This window comes from Orbicella franksi, chromosome 11 (assembly GCF_964199315.1).
Source record: "Orbicella franksi chromosome 11, jaOrbFran1.1, whole genome shotgun sequence".
In the NCBI taxonomy this organism is placed as follows: Eukaryota; Metazoa; Cnidaria; class Anthozoa; order Scleractinia; family Merulinidae; genus Orbicella; species Orbicella franksi.
The window spans coordinates 8,964,020-8,976,735 of record NC_138155.1 but is presented as its reverse complement, the minus strand read 5'-3'; the positions used below and the strand labels follow the sequence as shown (position 1 = coordinate 8,976,735).

The window sequence follows — 12,716 nt, the reverse complement described above, 5'->3', positions numbered from 1 at the left end:
TTTTAAAGGTGTTAAAACCTGTTTAAAACACTATTGAAATCCACTGTCTCAAAACATATTTCAATAGTACTTTAAACAGTTTAAAAATTAAAGTGGATCATTTATGAAAAAAAATATGTCAAATACAATATAAATATATGAAAATAGCTTTAAAATAGTCTAGAAATGGCATACAGTAATATAGTATAAAACAGCATAAAAATAGCACAAAATAGTATAAAAACAGTATGAAAATACTGTAAAAATAGTATAAAAATAGTATTAAAATAGTTCAAAAATAGTGTCAAAACAGCATAACAATAGTGCCAAAAAAATCTTAAACTTACATGTAACTTTGCTGTAGCTGTGAACAACACATGACATACTAGAAGTAAGTGTAGGGCAAACTCAAGCTTGATGGGGGTGCTTGGCTCTACTTCTTTCTTTACTTGTATAATCAATGTATGTAGCTCTACACTTACTGACACGTATCTGTATATGAAAAGCTGTAATAACAGTTGAGCCTGCGATAATATTTTTTTTGTCTACTGTACATGACTTGTATAAAAGGCTAAAAGTTACTACAGTTTTAAAAACCAAAACATTTTTGAGTGTACGGCCATCACCAGTGGTACATATTTTCTTTGTTAAGAAGAATTGCAAACAATGTAAAGGAGTCAAAGGAACATGCATGTATCAATACCAATTGAGAACTTGAGGCTAAGGGTCCATTACTTAGTATAAAACATCTTCTATATCACTCATTTTAAGACTAAATACAGGTTATTTACTTGTACTGGTATGCTATGTCTGCAGGGCTGTCATTAAGGGTTGTAAGCCGTAACACCTGTTATGGCTGAGTATGCTTGATTTTCCCTTGATGCTACAGGTGAAATTCCCTGTTGTTTAGAGAAGTCACCCACAAAGTAACAAATTTGCTATGGGTGTGGAGAATAAGGCTACAGGTGACTAAAAAATTAATGACAACCCTGGTCTGTACATGGGAACTATATACATTGTAAACGTACATGCAGTACATGCATCAATCACTTCTAATCAAGGGAACCCTCAGGCCAATTTAGAGGGTACAACTCATTATGTGTGGCTTTTGTAAATTTAGTAGGTGATGATCATGTTGTGCAAAGGTTTTGTTCATCTTTTATCACTGAGCAATGTCTGAGGCTGCAACTAAATCCTGCATCATTTATGTGGTCCATGTTACAGTTGCAAGCAAGTTGTGGGTTTGATTTTGAGTCATGGACTTGTTTTATGTACATGTACAAGTGCATGTAGCAATTAAAGCTGTACCATCTTATTGGGCCTACAGATATTGACTATGAGTAGTCCCGGCCTCTTTCGCTTAGTCTATTGTGTGTGATGCAAATGAAAACAGCGAGAAAAATATGTTGATTTTCTTTTGTGTCACGCATGATACATAGACTAAGGGCCTCTTCGTATGAGCGAGGTAACTGCCCAAGTGCTGTGTTGCAAAAGTGAAGCTATTTTGCCTAAAAAGTTTCGTCCTGGTTACCCGGGCTGGAGCGTTCATATGGGGAAATTTTCATCCTGGTCACTGAGATCTTGGACGCAAAAACTGAGATCTCAGTAACTGGGCCAGCCTGGCTTCTCATACATATATGAACACATCAAAATTTTTATGAAGGAAAGAGTGGCCAGGTGAGATCTCAGAAAATGAGCCAGGCTGGTTGACTGGGCTCATATGAAGAGGCCCTAAGCCAAAGAGGGAATACTCGTAGTCTTAGCAAGCAGGGCAGGGAAAAACCCACATCCCATTGCCTGGGGCAAGTAAATTTTGCTCTTGGGCAAGTGAAAATGGAAGTTTGGAGGTCTGGTCAGGTGGGCAAGTAAAATTAGCCTCAGTACATATAATCTTGTGAATGATAATTTCTAATCAAAGCCTATTTCAAAACTTAAGACTGCAAGATGAGCAAAACAGTGAGTTGAAAGCATGGATTAATTTAAAATCCAAGCATAATTTGTATCTGACACAACAATATTGTCACTGTTGGTAGTTTCTTTCACCTAGTTTCATAGTGCCAGTAAACTCATTTTGTTATAGTCTATCACTGAATATAGACAGCAACTAGTAACTGATGTAGTTGATAAGGCATGAACCCTACATGCCCATTGGGCGTTAGTAATATTTTAGTGGAGCCAACTGAAAACTAAAATATACTGGCCCACTGGGCAGCTAGATTTCATTTTTTTTTTTCCGGCCCTGGCAAGATGAAGCTTAAAAAACCAAAACCACTTGCAGTAAGTTATAGAGAACCCAAGCTGTCATAAGTCAAGGTCATGTGCAATTTGAGGTAAAGTTTTACAAAGACCACAGTATTCAATCATGAAAGAATTAATTAATGCATACCATGTTCCCCTTGAAATAAACTTTGTAGCCGCAGTGTATGTAATATATGATCGATACTATTATTATTTACAAGTTAACAAAAATTATCCCATCAAGTTGTAAGGTTCATTCATTTCCAACAAGAAACAACTGTACTTTCACTGATGTGGCATGACTGTAGAAGTTACATATAGCTTCCTTTCTAACCCTAAATTTAGTTATTTCCTCCTTTAAAAATTTACCAACGATTGCAGAATTGCAGCAATAACTTTGTAACCAGAAGGCAGTTGAAAGACCCCTATCAAACTCACAGAGACTTTGGCCCTAACAGGGCAGCACCACTCTCCATCTCCTGTTTCTCAAAGCTGAAAATAAAAACAAAATTATTTACTGCATTGTTTAGTTATTGCAGGGTTTAATATTTTAGCCTCCATGTATGTTTTGTTATCATGTTAAGTCTATAAAGTTGCCTTTCCACTTGAAGAAAAACAAACTGTTTGATTCAACTTCCACAGCTCGCACTTTAATTTCCCTACGAAGAGATCGATCAGTTTATGCCATGTCAAGATAGTAAAATGATCACAATGGATGAGTAATTTACGGCTGCACAAAAATGGCATACACAGTTGCAAACATATAACTGCCATATAACCGATCATACATGTATATAGAACAGTACCTAATTATGTAGACTGGACGAAGAACAATTCAAAATTCAGATCTATGTTTCACAGGCAATCATCTAATTCGATAAAACAGCTGATGTGGTTACAGATATGTTACATGTATTTACATGTGCATGCATCTTTTCGAATGAAAGACACACCAAGACAGAAGATGGTCGGCTTACCTCCATTTCCTTGAGACATTACCAAGTTGAAGTCTATCAGAAAGATAAATCATGGTCGCTGCACCCACGAGTCATATGATTCGGTTCGGTCCCTTAACTTTTCGTCCAGTAAAAGGTAAAAAAACGAACAAATGAACTGTTGCACTAGTTTTAAACGACTGGAACGAAACCTCCGTTTTACACAGCAATTTTGAAATGGAAACAAGTCACGTGGTCATTCACATGATGTTTCATGCAATCACAGCTGACCAAAATGCTCGCATCAGAGTATTGCACCGGCGGGTCAGCGGAAAATCGACCGGAAAATCTGTTTGCGCCAAAAGTTACGACCGCCAAAACGAAGCAAGAGGATCGCATCGATCGCCACATTGGATATAGTTCTTAGCCCAGGATTTTTAACGGTACGGTATCTGTTTATTTTATCTGCTTAAACTTCATTTTTTTGTTTACAACCCTCGTAACTTTTTCAAGCGTATTTTCAGGTATTTTACATTGAAACATACGCGGGTAATGCTTGGCGATTTCTTGTTTGGATGCGCCAAATGTTTATTCATAAAAGAAGCTTTCTCTTAGATGCATGGCTTTGCTCCAGACGTAACTAATCACGTACCAAATGGAACGTTCAATTAAACGAACTTTATCGAAATCAATCGAACTTAATCGAACGATTGGGTCTGAACACTCGAAGAACAAAATTGGGACATTCGAATGAATGGAATCGCACTTTGTTGTCGTGCAAGAATGTGTTGTACACATGTTCATGTATTGAGTAATTGCATGCTATAACACATGAAATCCAAGCTTGAATCAAGCCTGCCATGAACAGTCGAATCCTTGCATTTTGGTTGCGACTTTAGGTGTCACTCAACCTGTATTCGTCCTATTGTTTCTATCGTTAATTTTACTTTAATTATTTTCATTCTTCTATATTATGGATGTAGATTTCTTGGCAAAAATGATATTCACACAAAGAGGCTCTGGAAAATGGTTGAAGGGCCTAGTGATAGGGACTTCTCCCCATGCACATGTTAGTTTTGACCTTCAGTGGGGGATAGACAAGCATTCAGTGTAGTTCAAATTCAACAAATTTTTGATTAGATGAATGCACTATATTTATGTGGCAGGTTGATATATTTCCAAAAAATATGGCTAAGCACAACCAAGGTTCAGGAAGAAGAAATTACCTGGCAAGAAGAAGAAAAAATAATGAAAGACAAGAGGACAAAGTAATAAGAGAAGGATGAAAACACAGAAAACTACATGTAGCTGAAGTATTTCATTCTTTGCAAGAAACTGAAGCAGATGAAACAATTAAGTTGGGAAAGATTTGCAGAACCAGTGTGATTTACCACCAAGGCATTTTTATGTGGTCCAGTGAGGGTTCTTTATTCGCTTTTGCTTGTAACATTTTCAAGAAACAGAGTAAATTTAACCAGTTACAGAATAGCCCACTAGGACATGAATGAATGGGTAAGTGGATAATGCAGTTTATTCATGTACATAATTAATAATGAAATGTTCCAAGTCTTGGTTCGGTAGTTGTTGTTCGCGAGATCTTGAAGCTTGTGCTCTAGTTTGCAAGATGGCATCCAAGCAAATGCGCAAAGGCCTCTAGGTGTTCTGAAATGTTATTGTTGACAACTGAAAAATAAAACTTTTTGTCATTCAATGCATTTTGTCTTCCTTTTCATTGGCTGAGAGCCCACCAAGTGACATGTAAATAACTGCCTACAAGTAATGATCTGCTCATGCATAGTGCCGTGTAAATGTGTTTGCTGCAAATAATATTGAATTTTCCTCTCATGCGTAATTGAAACCAAGCTCTCAGGTGAAATAATTTAAATGGCAGATCGCTTCGCTGAGCTGTCAGAGAGTGATTTAAATGTGAAACCAAACTGGGTGGTCACAGATCAATTATTTGGCTCAGCCTTCAGCTTCGGGAAATAATTGATCTGCTTGCCACTGACGAATCATGATATTTTGCTCAACCTCATCCAATAATAATTATTATTCACAGTTATTGTGGAACCGGCGCTTTTTGCCAGCTTGCTGTGATGTTAGTAGTGAATGCCTCTTGTTAACAGATCAGAGCACAGACTCTCATAATATTAGCCTGGTCACAGCATCTGTCATTGAAACCAACCACTAAATTCAACATAAGTCTGCTCATAACAGACTGGAACAACAACTTTTATCATTTAGACAAAAAAAAAAAATGGATTTCCTACATTGTTAACAATAATGACTGAACTGTTGTACACAAATATTAGTTCAAACCACTTTTGACTTCAAAATTAAATGACTGTCAAATCTGGAAAACTGTAACTGCTCATATGGGAAACAGGAAAAAAAGAATTGTTTGAAAGAACAAAAAAAAAAAAAAAGGAATTAATTTGGTTGTGAGATCTTGATTTTGGTGTACTTTGTGAGTGACAGCACTTTTGCAAGATCTTGAAGCATGTATACCATGATGAGGGACCACAATAAATAACTGGCTGATTACTACAAGCAATTTTCTTTTTCATATTCAGTGGTTGTCATTTCTTGTGATTTGTTTTGAGATCTTTCACGTGCACACTGTGAGTGGGACACTTTCTGCCAAAATTACATGTATGTAAATTATGTAATCTTGAAGCACGTACATGATGACTGACCACAATCAATAATTTGCTAATTACTGCAAGCTAGTTACATGTACCTTGAAATTTTCTTTTTAATATTGAGTAGATGTGATTTTTTTGTGATTTGATTGTGAGATCTTAATTCTGGTCTACTTTGTGAGTGATGGCATGTTTTGCCATTAGGAGTAGCCCCAATCAGTAATAAGTAATGTCAACCAATTACTTGGATCAATTTTCCTTGAGTTATTAGTTGCTGCTTTCAGAGATTTGATTGCTCCTGGTAAATTTTTAAAGTGATGACACTTTTGATAGAACTTATATTGTGCATGTACATGCGGCCTAGCACATGCTCTCAACCTGAACCTCACTTGTGAACAAACATGGCATCTGTGACCATGTCCTTTTAGAGAAGACTGGGATTTACTTTAATGCCTATCGAAAAACTCCTCTGGGAAGTCCTGGAGTTGTTCAGTCTTTGCCTGCCATTTTGGTTATAAACAGTGCTTGATACTTCGAAAAAAAAGAAAGACAGGAATACATGTACATGCAGGGCGGCAAGAGAGTGCTGTTTTGCGAAAAGGTTTGTTTGTCCACAGATTCATGTTTTTGGCTTGGCTAAATTTTTGATTGATTTCGATATTGAGAGAGTCTTAAAAGCTTACACACTAAAGCAGTTTTCAAAAAGGGGATGCAAATTATGTTGATTGAATTATAAATTTCCATTGGGCTAGATTTATAAATAGTGCAAAAATAGTGTATTTAAAATCTGTTTTTAAGATAGACATTATTGTCATTATTTAAAACTACTATTTAAATAGTATACTCGCCTGATTAAAACTTAAGATATGTTTAAAACAGACTGTTTTGGTTGTATTTTAAAGCTTATAATATGAATTGCTATCTCAAATAGGTTTCAAACTTCCTATTTAAAACATATTTTATGTTCTTGGCATGTCAACTACATTTTAAATATCCTATTTAAAGACTATTTTAAGACTGAAAATTTGTAAAATACTTTTTAAACCTACGGCCATTGCCAACATAACTTTCAAAACAGGGTTTAACTAGAATTTTTAAACTGTTTGAACGACATTTTTGTGGCCGTAGTATTAAAATAGATTTTAAATCCCCTATTTAAACCCTGTTTTGAGCTCAAACTACGTTAAAAACAGAGTGAAAATCATTCCAATATCATGAAGTAGGTTTTAACTATACTTGAAATACATTACAAACAAGAAGCAAAATTTTGAATTTTGTACAAAATAGCACAAAAATACCCCATAGTGACTTCAAAATACTGTTTAAATCGTCAAAATACGTTCAAAACAGTTTAAAATCAGTTTAAAAATACAGCTGTTTTGGTAAGGGTAACCTGCTAGAAACGAAAACAATAGGCAAGTGCCTGTGACCAGATAATCAAAAGGAATGTGAAAATGTCTCTTTGCCTTTGATATTCTCGGTATGTGGACTTAAACTATGGCAGAAAAGTCGTGTTGAGCTCACCTTCTGTAAAATATGACATTCAAATAATACGTACTGGTGTATTCAGAATCCTACATGATAACCATTGGGACGCGTGGAGTTCGGCAAATTCCGCAAAGTACATCATCTTCCTATTGACATTCAACTGACTCCGATATAATCTATCACATTCCAATTCCTTGTTCTTAAAAAGCAATCCATAAAAGTGGTGAGGCCTTCCAGCTTCAGTGCCTTGCTTGCTTAAGCGAAATACTTATGTGCTGTTCTCCTAGCTCATGATGCATGCTGAAATGTAAATTTGGAAATTTGGAAATGTAAATTTGGCGTCCTGTCGACCTAATTTATCTGTCACGCAATGGTCACTTGATAGGATTTTGTCACGCGTTGCCAAAAATGGATAAAAGAATAATGAATAGAAAGATTTAATAAGACTTTCAAAGCAAACAATTTTTATTTTAAAGATTAAAGGATCCAAACGAGACCCGTGAAATATCGCGCAGAAATTTTCCTGGCGGAGAAACTGCGTTTTTATTTTTTTTATTTTTTTTTGTATTTTTAGCTCGGGAGGCGGGGGGGGGGGGGGGATGAGTTGGGAATACTCCTATATATGGGCTATCAGAGATATGTGCCGCCCAAAAGAGTATGGTTGTTGAGCTGTTTGTCTCTGAAAAAGGTGTTTGGACCATATTGACCTGAAATAGGGTGGATTTTTCCCTCAGGCTTTGGCTTTGAGTATTCTGTTTACAAGGAACCGATTATTTCCGCATTAACATTGGCAAATTTGTTGTCCTTCTCAAATGTTTTCACAGATGAGGCCTTTTTCTTGTTTGCTGGTTTTCCGTTTACTAATTTTATAGGTCTGAAAATTGGGTATCGACTTTTACTTCCTGGGGACTTGGGTGGGGGGATTTTGGAGTTGTGTGACGTCTCAGTCTAACTATTTCATGTGATAGTTCAATGCCGAATGATGTATCGTATACTGTCATGATATGTTCCCATTTTGTTATATAACCACAATATTTATAACTATTTATGAAATTTTTGGCAAGTTTATTACCGTAAGCGGAAAAAGAGCCTCGGCACTTTTAGGCGAAAGTTGAACTTGCTTACAGGTATGCGTTGAAAGGGCAAATGGACCTCACGTTTACTTGCTAGTACAAGCTAGCTGCAGTCCGTGTAACGAATGACGTGCGATCAATTTGTGTTGGCTGCCGATGGGTGGAAAACTTCCGCGGACTTGCCTGTAAATATTGATTTCGACTAAAGGGAATGCAGGCTATCGCAAATCCTTACGTCTACTAGCGACTCCGTTTGACCAACACTTCGGGTCTTGAGAAAAAATAATCAAAGAGTTTCACGATGGAACTGATTTCACTGCCAGAATCGATGAAGATTGTAGCGTATTCACAGCCAGCTTAAATTGTCCAAAACAATTGAGGGGGTCCTGAATCTGCTTCCACCATTTTTTTACACTTACCAAAAACGTAAAACTTGACATGGTGATTAGAATTCGATTAAAAAAGGTTACAGGAGCCGGTCTTGAGTTACAAACCCATTAAAAAATGTACAATTAAGAGTGCTTCAAATGGGTTATTCGTTTGCATCACGAAAATGGCCACCACTTGCTCACCAGTGTTTGGGCATTTGTTTGATACAATTATTGTAGTATCGATGGGAGGCGGGTGCGGTCCGGATTTGAGCCCTGGCCGGAGACATTGTGCTGTGTTCTTGGGCAAGCCACTTTACTCTCACAGTGCCCCTCTCCACCCGGATGTATAAATGGTTACCGGCAAACTTAATGCTGGGGGTAACCCTGCGATGGCCTGGCATCCATCCAGAGGGGAGTAGAAATACCCTTAGTCGCCTCTTGCTACAGAAACCGGGATAAGCTCCGGCCTCAAGCCACTAGGTTCGTATTCAGTGTTGCGGGACAGATTTTAGAGCTCTGGGAGGACTTCAACAACTCTTTAATCACTGTGGTTTGGCTGGCTTCAGATCACTAAGTGCAGCTTACAAATAAAAAGACGCTATAATAAAGCGCGTTCCTGGTCTACAATGTTCTGTGATTGGTTAAGATGAACCATGGGTCTTCTTGTGATTGGGTAACCTCAGCTGTTTTGGAATTCTAACCGAACCTAGTAAAGGCGGTGTTCTTTAATCTGCCTGAACCATGTTCCTGGTTTAGCTAAGAAACGCCTATATAACTTCCAAACTGAACGGTTCACTTAAAAGGTTGGCAAAGGTGAACTTGATTTTCGGTTTCCTATTAAAAACTAATCTTGATCCATCAAAGGAGAAATTCTTAAAAATGCCGCAAAGCGTTATATACGATACGAAAACAAATCATGCCACTGTGGATTATCTCCTTATAGAAAAAATATTCTTAAAAAGCTAAAAGATTAAATTCACGCTGTGAAATGTCTCCGTCTTGTAAATATTTTTTCTAATAACGAAATGACTTAAAAACAGAAATGTTTGTTGGTTTTTGCACACTAAATACGTGACAATTTTATTAGTTTTATCACTTCTCGCGAGGCGCGTGACACAAAGCACGTAATTGATCGCTTGCTTTGCACAGCTAGTTACAAAAATAAGGTTATTTACTGAGAGAGATGTGTGCATGGCGAGTATTTGTAGCATATAGATTAAATTACATCAGTCTTTTTTACTGTTTGAAATCATTGCATGAAAGATTTTTCTTTTTCTTTTTTTTTTTTTTTTTGTAGAACTACGGCGCTGAAACATAAGACCACAAAATAACGTAAAAAAGATGACTGGAAATGTAAAGAAACAATTTGTAGCAAAACGGGTGAAATACATTGAAAAATTCACGATTGTAGCGGAAAGTGAACTTGTTTTACACTTTGCCTACCCAATTTTCACCAAACAACGCCGTTTTAACCCTTAAATCAGTTCTTTGGCTGCCATGACGCTAACTAGGCCCACGTTTATTAAAAGAGCTATTTTATTTATTTATTTATTTATTTTTTTTTACCAAAAAGTTAGATTTCCCGAAGATTAGGTACAAAATTGTGCATTACAATCTCGTTCCCAGCGCCTTCGTTTGTCAAAAGCAAATTCTTGTAGACCTAAAAGCCCATATTGCAATAGAAACGAGCCTAAACAATGCATAAACACATTGCAAATTACAGAGGTGTCAAACTCTACGAAGCGAAATGCAGATAACAACGGAAACTATGCAGACGTATGATCAATAAAAATTCCCCATAGCACAGTCTAACGGCTCAACTCTACTTAAATTTCCTCCTTATTATACAACATGCAGTGCCCTTCATAAACACGAGTGAAGCGACAAAAAAGGTCGAGAGACCGAACAGAGAACGACAAATGTACAAATGTCACGAACCGAGGAAGTCGTGTAGGCTAGTCAACGCCATTTTATATTGTCATTGAAAGCCATGGAATCGGTATATCTAAGCTATGATCAGAAATCCACTGAGCAACAGGGAACAAAGAAATAATGACTGTCAATAACATATATTTTGGTTAATTTTGAACAGCTTGAACACGCTCGGAAGAACATCCTAAATGTGAAAAAATCTGACTTCGTTAAGGAATAACGCCACAGTGTCTTCAAGCCCAAAACTATTGCAATTAGATCTTTGAAGTGAGATATTCTCTGCCAAATATTGCTTGAGTGGACATATTAAGTGAATTTAATCAACTGGTGAGGTTCCTTAGAACACAAGTTCCCACTTAGCGACCATAGTTTCACGCGCCTTGCAGCCGCAAGATGGCAGGATTCGATGTCCCGTGGACAGAAATCTTGAATTTTCTTTTAACTTCCCACATCGATTTTTTTTTTTTTTCATTTTTTGACAATGTGGAGATAATTGCAAATAAAATCTGTTTTTGGGAAGAAACGTAGGGGTCACTGAACGTCCAAGATCGTTAAATCCAGGCAAAGCTATAGCAATGACCATCTGCCTTATCATTGTTAATTCTATTACTTAGCGGGCGTGTGGGTTACACATTTTGAAATTGGGTCACACTTGGAAAAAAAGATCGTCACACTTGGACTTTGTTGTTTGAGCATCCTGTTCATGATATTTTGAAACCGCTATTCACCTGGAACTTGGCACAATACTCAAGAAAAATTCCCTGCTCAAAATGGCATGATGAATTTATATTAGGTTGGAGTAGTCAGGGTTTATTGAAAACAATTGCATATTAAAAACTAATAACAATAATTATAATAATAGATTATTATTTTGAGAGGAGGCCTCTAATCACCTAGAAGTGATTTTCAGGAGGGTCCTGTAAAAAAATAAAAGTCTAAAATATACATTTAATGTCTAACATACAGAAGTAATAAAAGCTAAAACCGTGAGACTAAAACTAAAGTTTAATACTAGAACTAGGATTATAAATAGTTCTACTAACTGAGGTAAAAAGTGGTTAAGTAAAAACTGTTTCAAAATGACTAACACTAAGTTTTAGTCATTTTTATAAGAAAAAAACTATTGAGTTTGTCTGTGACTGGTCCCTCAGGCGATTTACGGTCGGCTCCCGATAACTCGAACCTTCAAGGAAAATTTAAAAAGGTTGGAGTTTTTGGGAGTTCAAGTTATCAGGGGTTGAGAACAAAGGACCGAAAAAAAAAAATCGTTGTTTACTGTATTTCTACTTTCGTGTTTCTATTCATACAGTGTTTATTTTAATCAAATTAACTATAGACGTAACGTGAAACAGAACAAAGCAAAGCAAAGCAAAGCAAAGCAACAGGAAATCGGTCCATTTACTGCGAACTTTGCGGGTTTCAAAAGGAATAACGCCGGGTTACTGCTACAGAATTCATGGATTTCATGTGACTAGTAGTTTCATTGTTTTGCCGGGACTACAGTATTGAATGTTTTGAACTGACACATGTTGACCAACATGGCTCAAGTTATTGATGGTCAAATGATATAGCTATATATACCTTTATTTATTTTTTTTTTGGCACCGTCTTAATTTTGCTTACAATGGCATCTGTCGTTGCTGAACAGCCGCACTTTGCATTTTCCCATCGCGTTTCATTCACAATTCAAGTCACAAGTACTGTACGTATATGTATGACTCACTGGACTCATTTTGTAAAATTTGAATAGGACATCTTTCGTACATGTTACTGGTGAGCTTCCAGCATATCACAAAAAACAGTTAATAGTACTTTTAAATTTCTGCAGAATTACAAAAAAAAAAAAAAAAAAAAAAGACACGAGACGCGTGAAGGTTTTAAGAAAGTGAAATCTCTTTCGCTGCCCCTTCCCCGCTAGAGAACCAAAACAATCCGGCAACCTGTTTTTCGAAATTGGTGGCAATGAAAAATGAGCACTTTAGGTGGCTCGAGACAGTTTCCAGCATTTTCCAAGACTTAGATTTTATTTTAACCATTCTTTCTCAGTTGTTGCCATAA

General features: G+C 36.7%; 1 long non-coding RNA gene across 1 annotated transcript; it reads left to right on the top strand.

Annotated features, from left to right (window-relative positions):
* The first annotated feature begins 3,339 nt into the window (after positions 1-3,339).
* On the top strand, positions 3,340-12,009 carry LOC145502538 (uncharacterized). Its single transcript, XR_014051356.1, has 3 exons — positions 3,340-3,595; positions 4,319-4,664; positions 11,995-12,009. It is a non-coding gene; the product is annotated as an uncharacterized LOC145502538 (long non-coding RNA).
* Positions 12,010-12,716: the final 707 nt, after the last annotated feature.